The sequence below is a fragment of the Camelus ferus genome, chromosome 8, assembly GCF_009834535.1.
Source record: "Camelus ferus isolate YT-003-E chromosome 8, BCGSAC_Cfer_1.0, whole genome shotgun sequence".
Classification (NCBI taxonomy): domain Eukaryota; kingdom Metazoa; phylum Chordata; class Mammalia; order Artiodactyla; family Camelidae; genus Camelus; species Camelus ferus.
In genome coordinates this window covers 40,725,948-40,738,454 of record NC_045703.1, presented here as the reverse complement: position 1 = coordinate 40,738,454, position 12,507 = coordinate 40,725,948, and the positions used below count along the sequence as shown (strand labels likewise).

Genomic DNA, 12,507 nt, shown 5'->3' with positions numbered 1-12,507 from the left:
TTTTACTGCATTATAATGGTACAGATAGCCTATATTTTTTAAAAAGGCTCATGGAAAATTAAATAGGAAAAGAACTAAAATTTTAATTCAAAAGCTCACCATTCTCATCTAAAATAGACAATATTTCCCCTTGTATGCAAAATTTAAAACTGGCAGCCCTCCATCTATTGTAAGTTATGTTCTTTGTAAGTATTATAATCTTGTTTCCATAATGAGTACCATCAAAATCTAAACCATACAAAACTATTAGTAATAACAAAGTGTGGCTGTCTTTAATGTCTTCAACAATTCAGTGTGTATGAAGTATACCCATCTTATTTATATGTATTACTGTTTATGGATACATACATTCTGCTTTTTGTAAATCTTTTAGAAGATATTTTCCAAGGATAAAGCGTAAAAGCCCAAGCCAGAATTCAGCTGTTCATAAGGAATAATGCTGGGAGCTTTTTCAAAAAAAGGTGAGGAAAGATGAGCATGTGATTTTGACCTTCACGATTTATAAGTCTCCTGTAAGCTAAAGTATATAAAGAAAAAATGGTGTTTAGATGGAGAAAAGTGTTTGAACAGTATATAGCAAAACACACACTGCCCTTTCAGCCTTGGATAGAAAGTAGAGAACAGATGGAAAATTCCATTGTGTGCTTTCTCTGCCACCTGTCACCATCTGAATGGTAGCCAGCATCACAACTCTACCTTATTAAGTCGCATGATGGAAAGACTGGCACTACTGGGGAACCATTCTTCTTGAAGTTAATGATAATTAAAGCTTGTTATAAGTATCAAAATACAGACTGCACTTGTAATGAAAAGTTGGCAATCCAACATTCTTCATTCAATTAATAAAATTTTAAATGTTTACGATGTTTTTGTTAGTTACAGAACATGATTTAGAATGTATGGAGAGCACTGAGCTAAATGTACCGTTAGTAGAGCTTACATGGACAGACTCCATACAAGCTGATTACCTCAGGCAGATTAACACTGGTGGAGGATGAAGAAAAATGTTTTAACAGATACGAACATGAAGTATGCGAATGGTTAACATTCTATCAGTACGTACAGAGACATGCATTATATCCATCTTGTGTGGTGGCTTTAAGGCTAGGGTCGTGATGGGCAATTGGTTAAATATAGAGAGATGAATGAGGATATAGTACTTACCTTTCTAACGAACTTTTGTAAATGCTAACCATCATTTATAAAAGTAGATAAAAAACAAATTGCTTCTGTGTAGCACAGGGAACTATATTCAATATTTGTAATAACCTTTAATGAAAAAGAATATGAAAATGAATATATGTATATATATACATAACTGGGATATTATGCCATATACCAGAAATTGACACATTGTAACTGACTATACTTCAATTAAGAAAAAGAATACATGGTACACATAGCAGAACTGAGCACATGATTATGCACCTCTAATTGAGCTCTCTCATTTTATTTAGAATTATTTTTTCCTAACTATACCTCCTGGTTATTAAGGGCTTATCAATGACTGTGAGGCCACAGCTAGCCTTGTGTTGAATCCAAATAGATGATTCATAAAGTTCACGTTGAATTAAATTCTTATTTGCCCGAAAAAGGACTGTGAAAGAAACAGCATTTCAGGAAATGTGTGAAGGGAGGAGGAATTAAGATTTGGGGAACTATAGCATTGAAGTGTCATATTCAGACTCAAGGATGCCTCAGAGACAGAAATGTTTGGACAAACCTGATGCTGAAAAGTAAGTGTGCAGAGACTCCTTAGAGGACGGAACAGTCACAAAGAAGAGCTGGAGAAAGCTGGAGAGTTAGGTTGGCCTGATGAAGTTCAGAGTGCATACAGATGTGACCCAAATTCCAGGAAAACTGTGAAGAAGGGAATGAGCTGCAAAGCCTAATAAGACACCAAGGAAAAAGTGAATGATATTAAAAACTGACTATTAAAAGCAAAGCTTTCATTGATTAATAAAGGAAATACTTTAAAAACAAATGGTGATGCTATTGGAAAGATTCGGGCATGTTAATACAGAATAGCAAGTGTGCATAATTTAGCATATAAATGGGGAGGCTTTAGAAGATCTCACTTAGGTTATTTCAGAATTTTTTGGAGCTCTGTCTACTTTTGCTGGGCATTTAGAATTGACATCACATGAAAGTAAAAAGGTCATAAATTACAAAGGTCCTGGGAACATGGAGAATAAAACCTATACAGATTCAAAGTATATCACATCTTAAAATGTGAAGGAAGTAGAGATGACTTGTTTGGACCCATTTCCACTAAGTTTTCTTATACATAAGTGTGAATCCTGAGGAAAGGGAGACAAATACAAAGAAACAAGCATATTCCTAGCTCCATCCGAAGCCTGGAATAGGAAGATGGGTCACAGGCAAGATCTGACTCATCCTGCCTTGGCAGCATCACAGTCACCATCAGGGCTCACAGTCGGGAACAGAACTGCAGAGCTAGGACACCTGTGTATCCAGGAGGCAATGGCTCTTGTCAAGGAGGCAGTGGATCCAATCTATTGTGTTTCCATGTTAGTGCAGCAAATGTTATGATGTTACATAACGATGATCTGTGCAGAATTCTCAAAATCAAAATTAAACATAGAACAACTTCTGTTTTCTCATAAAAAGGCAGCTTTGTTTTCTATCATTGGCTCAAGAAGGATCATTTTAGAGGACTAACATTACAGTCTACTAGGTGATGTATAACACAAAGAATTTGATATGGGAACACATGCGCTAATACTATGGGACTTCATAAGCCTTCCAACTATAAAGACTGAGTAGTTCTTTCTCAGACCCAGACTGGCTCCCAAAGCACCCCAATTGTTCAGACTTTTTGCCTTCTTCCATTTAAAGGTCCCACCCAGTCTATTTCTTGTGTCTTCCTTCTCTAAAACATCAGCATGGAAAGAATGTAATCTCCCAATATTACAAATAACATAAAACTGTCATATATTAGTTGCAAGGTGGAGGGATCTATACGTCTTCTTAAGTTTGTACAATGAGGAGACTGAGGGAAGACCTGTCAGCATCATAACATATTGGAAAATAGTAGTTGCAGTCTCCTCCAAACATGGTTGTTTTTCCTCAACAGTTATGACATTCCTGCAGTGTTCTGAATTACAACATTCGTAAGCAGTGCCGTTGGAGGATATTTATCTAAGCAAATTTCAGAGGAAAATACATAGACTTAATCAGGGAAACGGGGATGGGTTTTAGAATAAACACAGACTGGGATTAAGGATCAGTGTCTCTTCCTTTAATCGCCAGTTTCTTTTGTACTGTGCTTCAGCTTCTAAGAACTGTTTGTTTCTCTTAATTCTAATCGGCTTGTTCTTTCCACTGAATTTATATACATATCTTATCTCAAAGATCCTGCTCACTTGTAGTTCTGCCTTCCTTAGTACTTAGGCTTGTCATGATTTTTCATGGCATATGCTCTGTTATGGCTCTTCTCTATATATTTCCTTTTAGCCTAATAACCATTGTGTTCACTTGGCATTTTCTAGTTCATTCAACAAATATTTTCCAACCAGGCCATCTTATAGGTCACTGAGTACCCCATGGATGAAACACCCTTGAGCTATTTGCCCACTGAAGTCCCGTCAGTCATAGCCAGAGGGATCGCTAGGGAACTGGAAGACTCCACAGCTGGCATGTCTAATACGACCCTGAGAAATTAGAAAGGGAAGGGAAGAAAATTCTTGAATGATGACAGATTTAAAGAAGTTTGGGAGCTCTTGTCTAGATCATATTTGCCTATAAAAACAAAGTTAAGGGATTTTGATATCTAAAATGTTATATTGTAACAAGTTATAGAGGTTAAAAGAGGGACAACAGAGAAGGTAGGATCTAATTAAGAAATGAATTCATGTCTTTTCTTTATGTATTTTAATTATTCTTTCCAGAAACATGTGTGTCTATGTGCATTAACATCTATCTATCTATCTACAGATATAGATATATATATGCAGATATTTTTGAAAATACTTGGAAATAATGTGAACATGATACACTATTAGAAAATTGTATGATTTTATACATTGTGAGACAACTTTTCATGACATATTTAGAATTAAAGCCCCGTACTAGAGACTGTCTGGTAGGCAGTCCATCTACTACGAAGACAAGATGAAGTGAATCTTCCACTGGTTGCACTTACTCCGTAGTGAATAGCTGCCCACCACAACCACACGTTTCCCTTTATTCATCAGCTATTAACTCGTGACATGCTTGCATTCTCCCGTTTCTTTTACCCTTTGCTACTGTTCTTCCATCTTCTCTGCCAGTCAGAAGATTACTATCTTTAAATATGCTCATCTGAGCTGGGCTATTGTAGGAAATGCGTTGAAGTATTCTGGATACCTCTCTGTCACTACACATCGTTTCCTAACTCTGTGCCCACTAGGATGTAATAAATACACCTTCAATTGTGCTCTGTTTATTATTTGACTAATAGTATTATGTGGTCTCTCAACTCATAATATAAGGGTTTGGTTATTAGCATGTCTTCCCCTATGTTTTTGTGATAAAAAGCTACCCACAGTGGAATGAAAAATATCAGACATTAGACACTACATATTTTTTCTGTTGTATACATCTTTGCACTGGTGAATACTTTAAAAATACCATCTCATTTAAAAGTGATTTTGTTGCATATTAAAGATTGATTTCAGTGAAAGGGTAAGGGCTGGATATACACCTACAGTAAATACACAAGTGGGTAGCAGAGTTGCTTTCTGGAGTGTACGAGCTCCCACTCAACAGGACTGCTGAGCATGGAACAGGCTTTTAAAGAAGGACAGTACATGCTGTAGCAAGTAGGAGCCAGGAAACTGGCCACTACCATGGTTAGTCCCATATTTATTTTCTTTGCTTCCCTCCACCACGGGATTACTTGTGTATTCCATGTTAGCCCAGAGCCCACCTTCCCTCAGCTGTGACGTATTATCTCCCATGATCTAAGAAATCATCACTGAGCCTAAGTGGTCACTACAGGGATGGGCTGGGAAAGATGCATGGGAGCTGAGTCCACCCAAAACAGCAGGTCATTAATGAAAAGCAGATACAGATGAAACTTGTGGCATCTTCAGAAAACTGGGTGGTTTATGATTATCTACTAGAGGTAAGAATGCTCTCTAAATCTAAAATTACAACACTGGTATTAATACCACCCCTTTAATTTAAGGGTATTTGAATCTGCAAATATTCTAACTGTTTTACAATAAAAAACAGATTAAAAGAAAAATAGTCATAGAGCTTACATAAACACAGAGGCATTGAAATCCTTGGAGGAATGTGTGTAAATGTAAATGCCAGCTTCAGTATTAAAATAGTTTTGCAAGACAGCAAAGTTATAGTTCTACTTTAAAAAAAATCAAACATATGAATCATCTCGTAGCAAAAGCCTCAGCTACACAGGGTCTAAACTGTACGAAAAATCAGTCCACAATCAACAAGAAAAGGATCTGTAAAAAGAAATATGCGATCAGTCCCTTTAAGTGGCTTAAATACACTCAATAAAGAGGTTTGACTTCAGGCCATCAGATGCAGAGTATTATTTGCTTTTGTTTTTTTTTTGGCTTTCAGGAGAGCAGTTATGGTGAATCTTCCAAATCTGAAGAGACATTCCTTTCAAAGAGTTAAGCACACAAGAATAAAAATATGTGGTTTCAGCAGCTTCCCCTGTGAAATGGGGGTTGTAAATACTCTATGTCTATTTCTTACAGGGTCACTGGGAGAACTCAGATATTTGTAAAGTGCTTCTTACTAAAAGGCTCTTGTGTGTAAGTGCTAAATTCATCAAAAGTATTAACACAATAAATAAAGTTGAAATACTTCCCTAATTACCCCCTAACATCTTACCTGGAAGATTTATTAGCGTTGCTGGAAACAGTTCTTATTTGTTAAAAGAAGACACCACATATTCTTGTGGTCAGCAAAGGACGGAGGTTGGCCCAAAGTCTAGTCCCTGACACAATGACTTGTCAAATAAGTGGATGCAGGCAAGTGTCGAGTCAATAACTAATAAAATAAAAATAGAATATGAAGAAGACGAGAGAGGAAGAAGAGGAAAACGTCAGAGGTTCACAACAACGTGGACAGGAATTAGATCTAATCACTGGGGGAAAGCCATGCCTTTGATAACAGCAGTGGCACATTATCTGTTGTTAATGACTCAGCAATAGAATTCTCAGAAGGACACCCAGGTCTTGAATATCAGACAGAACACGTGTATAATCGTGTGAAACTAAAGCAATTTTGCAGGAAATAAACTTATTTTCAAGAAACACCACTTCTTGGAAATGTATGTATTAACTAAATTGCTATGAATAACAACAAAAAAGATTCTGACCAAGAAAGGATATCAAATCTCACTGACTTACTACTAAAAGACCTCTTGGTTTTGGGAGTTCTTTTACAACCTACCAATGTATTCCACAAATAAGTAAATGGTTCCCGGAAGATAGTCAACTGCCAAGTTCACATGAAAGTAATTTTTTAAAAAAAGTTCACAAAATACCCACTGACCTAACAGCTTACAGAGGAAAAAAATACAAATTAAAGGTTATTCCAATGCTTTTAGTAGTGAAAAAAAAATCCTGCCTGTGCTAGAATTGAGAATATCCATTGTCTCCTATCACACCTGACTTATTCTTTGACGCCATCAATTATTTTAGTTCTGCTTTCCAAGTCTCCCAACATTTTATAGTTAGCAGAAGGCACAAAATATAACTGATGTTTCCCCATCTGTTTCCTTAATAACTAGCCTCTGCTAGAATGACCAGTGTACAAACAGCAAAACAGAACCACTCATCATACCCTATACCTCACGCCACCAGAGAAAAGAGCTTTGTTTTGATAAGGGTTTTCTGGCTGGTGTGACATAATTCTTCCCACGTCTCAGAGGTATTTGGGCATCTGGACAAGAAATTCTTCAACTGAAATGGAAAAAAAAAACTGCACACTAGTAGATGGCTTATATTTTGTAGGGGTAGTATACCCACCTGAAAATAACCAGTAAAATGAGTATCTTAAATGTTGTAATATTGATACGTATATTTTCCATATTCAATTTCATTGCAAATACATTATTATGACTCTTGAAAATAGCACATGATTTGTAATGTCATAAAGACTCCGAATTACAAGTTATAGAGAGAAGTAATTTACTTTCTGATCTTTAAGCCAAGTTGAAATTAATGGTGACTCTAAAAGACTTTCTTTGAATGGCAGGAATATCTTAGGGAAAAATAATGTTTAAAATTGATTATTTTATAAAATGAGAGCAGACAGTAATAATCAAGTAGAACAGAAACAGTCTCATGATTTCAGATAATCAAGAAGAAAACAGTATGAAACTTTTATAAGGACATAGTATCATAAATGACTAGGAAATAAAAACAGATATAAAATTAAAATGTTGCTGCCATTTCACACTATCCTCAGAAAAAAAGAAGTACCATTAAGGTAAATTTATCAATTTGTTTTTCTTGAGAAACCTGGCCTCCTAAAAATAAATTAAAAGATTTGAAAGTTATGTTTTAATTAGGAGAAAATTTATCACAACAAAGAGTTGGAAGCATTTTAGTTGAATATCTTAAAATTTCATCTCTATTTTTAATGGATAGCGCAACACAAAGCAATCCATGCTGAATGCCCTACAAACATGTACAGAATGAATGAAAGAATAAATACATGATTAGTAGCTGTAACGACTAGATATGCATTTTAACCTAGAGAGGAAGTCTTCATTTTCTTAGTTACCTCAGGGCCTAGTGTGGTACTTGACTTGAATATGATGAGAAAAGTAGCTTATAGCCCCAAGTCAGCATTTATTCTAGTTCAAGGGGTGGAAAATCCTAAAATACTATACCTAATGTCCACAAACACTAAAAAGTGTCCTAAATGCCTAGAACGGGTTCAAGGTTTTCAGAGATTTCAGAAAACTGAGGACATCACTTCTGTGAATGCCAGTGATCCACATCTAGGGACATTTTTTTGGTGTAATTTGAAAAGACAAAATTCCTTGAAATCTTTGGACAGAAAATGAATTCAAAAATCATTCTCTAGTTTTGTTTATTCAAGGCTGAAAAGGAGGCATCTGAAAGGCTGCTTGCTATGCTGGTCATCAATCAGAATTACAATGATTTTTTTTTTCCAGAACAGTATTTCCCAAGCAGGTGTACTTAGGCTATTTCTGGGGAGTTACAAATTGCTTACTAGCACTTAGGAACAACACAAGACTGAGAAAAATATGCAGTCCTCAGACAGGGGATTCTATTGGCTTAGGCCACCTAAACTGATGTTTCCAAAAGACACACAAAAGCAGCCTTCATTAATCAATGTATGTTTTAATGACTTGTCCCTCATGTATATTAGCAGGACCAGTCCCACAATGACTTTGGGTCAAATAATTCATTTGAAGTACGGCTATATTTTAGTACAATTGTGATGTTTGGTATATTACCAGCTTCGTTTATGGAACTGAATGTTTTCAAAGAATCAGTTACTTAGTTTAACTAAAAAGAATAATCATATAATGAAACTAACTAAACTAATATAAAATAGATAAACAAGAAGTTTCTTCTGTATAGCACAGGGATCTATATTCAATATCTTGTAGCAACTTATAATGAAAAAGAATATGAAAACCAATATATATATGCTTATGTGTGACTGAATCATTATGCTGTACACCAGAAATTGACACATGTAAACTGACTATACTTCAATAAAAAAGTCAAATGAAAAAAACAAAAACAAAAGAATAAAAGAATAGTTTACCCTTACTTAAAACATAGATACAAATATGTACACATGTGAAGGTATGCACATATATGTATGCATGCATGCAGCTGTGTATGTGTGTATGCATACACACACACACACACACACACACACAAAAGTGTTACCCTCCAACAGTGCCTTATTCTTGACTGTGACAGAATGGAAGCTCAATTAATAACAAACTCCAAAATCCCATACTCCTAACAACTCAAATTAGATTAACAAAACTATCCTCCCCAGGGACCATCTCATTTTCAGCATTTTCTATCTGCATTTTTTTTTTTTTCTGGACATGAATATAAACAGGCAGTAAATACTCTCATTCTGTATTTCTCTTCAGATCTCAATATTTTCATTGTCTTTGTCATGTACTAATAGGTGGTAACTATCCCAAGTCAGCAGATGATTCACTGGAAGCAAATGTTCTAACTGAATCTCAGTAGGAAAAAAATGTCTAAATGGGACAGCAAAAATAAAACAACACTGAGTTCAATTTGTCCATGCAAGCTGCCAAAAGAAACAAAACAAAAAACTAAAGCTAACTTTATATTTTGTATAGAACCCTCAGAGTGGTCCAAAAAGAAAATTGGTTTATGTTCCTTTATCTATCTGTTAATGTCAAGTCCCAAGTAGAATTAAATCACAGAAAAATGCCTAATGGAATTCTTGCACATGCTTTTACAATTGTAACATCTTGTATAAATAACAGAACAAAAGCAAAGATTTCAGGAAGGGTGGGGAGAGGATACCCAGTCACACCCTAGATTCTACTCCCTTTTACTTTGCTTTGGGGATCTTGCTTTAGTGATTCTTCCCTCTCTCCTGCATCATCAATCGTCCTTCTCTTTACTGGATCTTTCCGATAAGCACACGAAGATACCCTTACTTCTCCTCCCAAAAGGAACAACAGCAAAAAAGCTTACTCTTGCGCCCATTTCCCCCTCCAATTACAGCAGCAAAATTCTCTATCATGCAAAATTCCTCAATACTGGCTATACCTTCTCTCTACCATTTCTTTCTTCCCACTCTCTTTGGAACGTGTATCGGTCAGGCTTTCACTCCCACCGTGGAACAAAAAGCACTCTTGCCATCATCACTGACTGTCGCACAGCCAAAAGGTCGATTCTCAGTCTTTTACATGATTTAGCAGAAAGTGACATAGTGACGCTGCCTTGACACACCTTCACTTGGCTTTCCATACACTTGGGTCTCTTCCCACCTCACTGGGACTCTGTCTCCTCATCAGTCTCCTTTGCTGGTTCTACCTCATCAACTTGACCTCTTGCTGTGGGGTGACCAGAGCTCAGTTCTGAGTAATCTCATCAACCTCCTTGCTGGGTCTATGGTCTTGTTATTTCCATTTTCCTTAAGTGTTCACTCACCCCATTCCCTCTCCTCCCTCAGCTCTCTACCCAAATGCCTCTTCTCAGTCAGGCATTCCCTGATTATTCAATTTAAATTTGTATCCACTCCCACCAATACTCCCACCTCTTTCCCTTTCCTCCATAGCACTATTTACCATCGGACACAACCTTTCTTATTATGATGGTATATATGTATGTATATATGTTTATATGTATTTAGTTAATAATTTGCTAAGTTTTTAGCTAGTTTATTATCTGTTTTCCCCAAACTAGGGTGTAATCTCCATGAGGACAATATATTTCTTTTTGTTGATGGATGCAACTAATACTGAATGAAATGAGGTAATGACTTAGGTAAAGCATGAATGCAAAACCGCCCCACCCTGGATCCTACATAAGTCTTGTCCTTGTCCCTTTCAGCATGGAGCAATATTGAATTTAACAAAAGAAGGAAACAAAACAAAAACACAAGTGACTTATACTATGGGGGTATACTTATCTTTTCCTTACTAGATAAAAAGCTCCTTAACAATCAGAGATAACTATTCTTCTGTATTTCGCATGTTTTTTGTATTTCATGAGTGTAGAATATTTGCTTCAAAGATACAACTGCTATTGCACTCTGGCAGGCTGGCAAATTGCTATCATATCTGTACCTGTGTTGGCTTGTCAGCAAGGGATTCACCCTGTAACAACCACTTGCCTTTCCTTGTTCCTCTTGCATCATAACACAGATTTTCTAACAGGTTTATTTAAACCAACTGGACTTAAAAATCCATCACGAGCTGCCTATCCATATAATTCTTTATGGGACAGGTAGAAGTTAGCTATTCTGATGAAAATATATAATGTTAAAACAGGAACTGAGGTCTTGTCTCCTATCGAGACGTAAAAGACAGAATGAAAGAGAACAAATGCTCCTCTAGGAGATACTAATTTTTCAGTGAAAAGGCATAAAAATATCTGATTGATTCCTGTCCAAGAGCATATTTTTCTCAGAAAACAATTTTGTGATAGAAAGACAATATTAAGCAAACAAAGTAATCTCAGTCAACCAGTATAAGCTGGAGCTAATACTCTTTCTAATGGTGAAAATCTATTTAATTCTAAACATGTATAGTAGTGTTTCTGTAACACGCATCTTACTAAAAATTAATTCTTCCTGTGAACACCCTTAACAGAAGAGAGAGCAAAGAAGATAAAGATAGCATCATAATTCCAGATGGTTATAGCCCCTACACACATGAAATTAAGGTTCACAGAATTCTGTGATCCACTTTCTAGCAACATTTCTGACCCTTTATACCCAACAGCCTGTTCTGTGATGCTAATATATAGTGCTCTATACAAGTCAGTTTTGCTGAGTCCCAAAACCTCTTACTGAAAATTCCCTCTTCTAATTACCTGTCTTTCTATTTAAAAGCTAAATTCCACCCCCAGAATAGTTTCCATTCTTAGCACTTGGTTGGAGTCATATCTAGATACATTCCTTTGAAGAAAATTTGTGTTAATTATTTTGGTTTCTCTCTAAGAAAGATTACTTATTTTACACAGATCAGCGAGATTTTGAATCCAAATATGCGGATAGTTTGGCTTAAAATTAATTCCTTTAAAAATTAATTCATTTGAGCAAATAAGTATTTATGGACCTCTTACTATACTCTGGGAAGTATTCCAGGCCTGTTTGAATTAAACCAAAGCTTCCCATCCTCATGAGGCTTACATTCTGGTGGGAGAGAAAGACAATCAACAAATCAACACACACATATATTGCTACAACTCTTTACATATAATTTGGGACAAATTTACTAGAAGCAATTCATCAATAAATAAGAAGGGACTTAGGCCATATTCTTTGATGACATCATTAAAATTGTACGATTTTAGGAAAAATCGAGAAGGCACACAAGATATATACAGGCATAGCTCATTTTATTATGTTTCACAGATACTATGCTGTTTTTTTTTTAAACTTTTTTTACAAACTGAAGGCTTGTGGCAACCCTGTTGTCAGAAGATGGCTAATAATTTTTAGCAATAAAGTATTTTTAATTAAGGTTATGTACATACTTTCTTAGACATAATGCTATTGTACACTTAATAGACTATAGTGTAAACATAACTTTAATATCCACTGGGAAAACAAAAAACGTGTGTGATATCTGCTTTATTGCGGTGGTCTGGAACTGAACCTGCAATATCTCTGAGGTCTGCCTGTATTATACATATGTGTACATATACATATGTTAATCATCACAAAATATATCAGTACCATTTTGTAAATAACTTACATGGCCAACAAAAGGGGATGGTGAAATGTGAGGGCACATACAAAACAAGACCGTAGATT

The 12,507-nt window shown here is 35.8% G+C and overlaps 1 protein-coding gene across 6 annotated transcripts in view; it reads right to left on the bottom strand.

The window, feature by feature from the left end:
- The window catches only part of NKAIN2 (sodium/potassium transporting ATPase interacting 2), an 854,966-nt gene that overhangs the window by 486,049 nt on the left and 356,410 nt on the right, over positions 1-12,507 (bottom strand). The gene's annotated exons all lie outside the window — the stretch shown is intronic.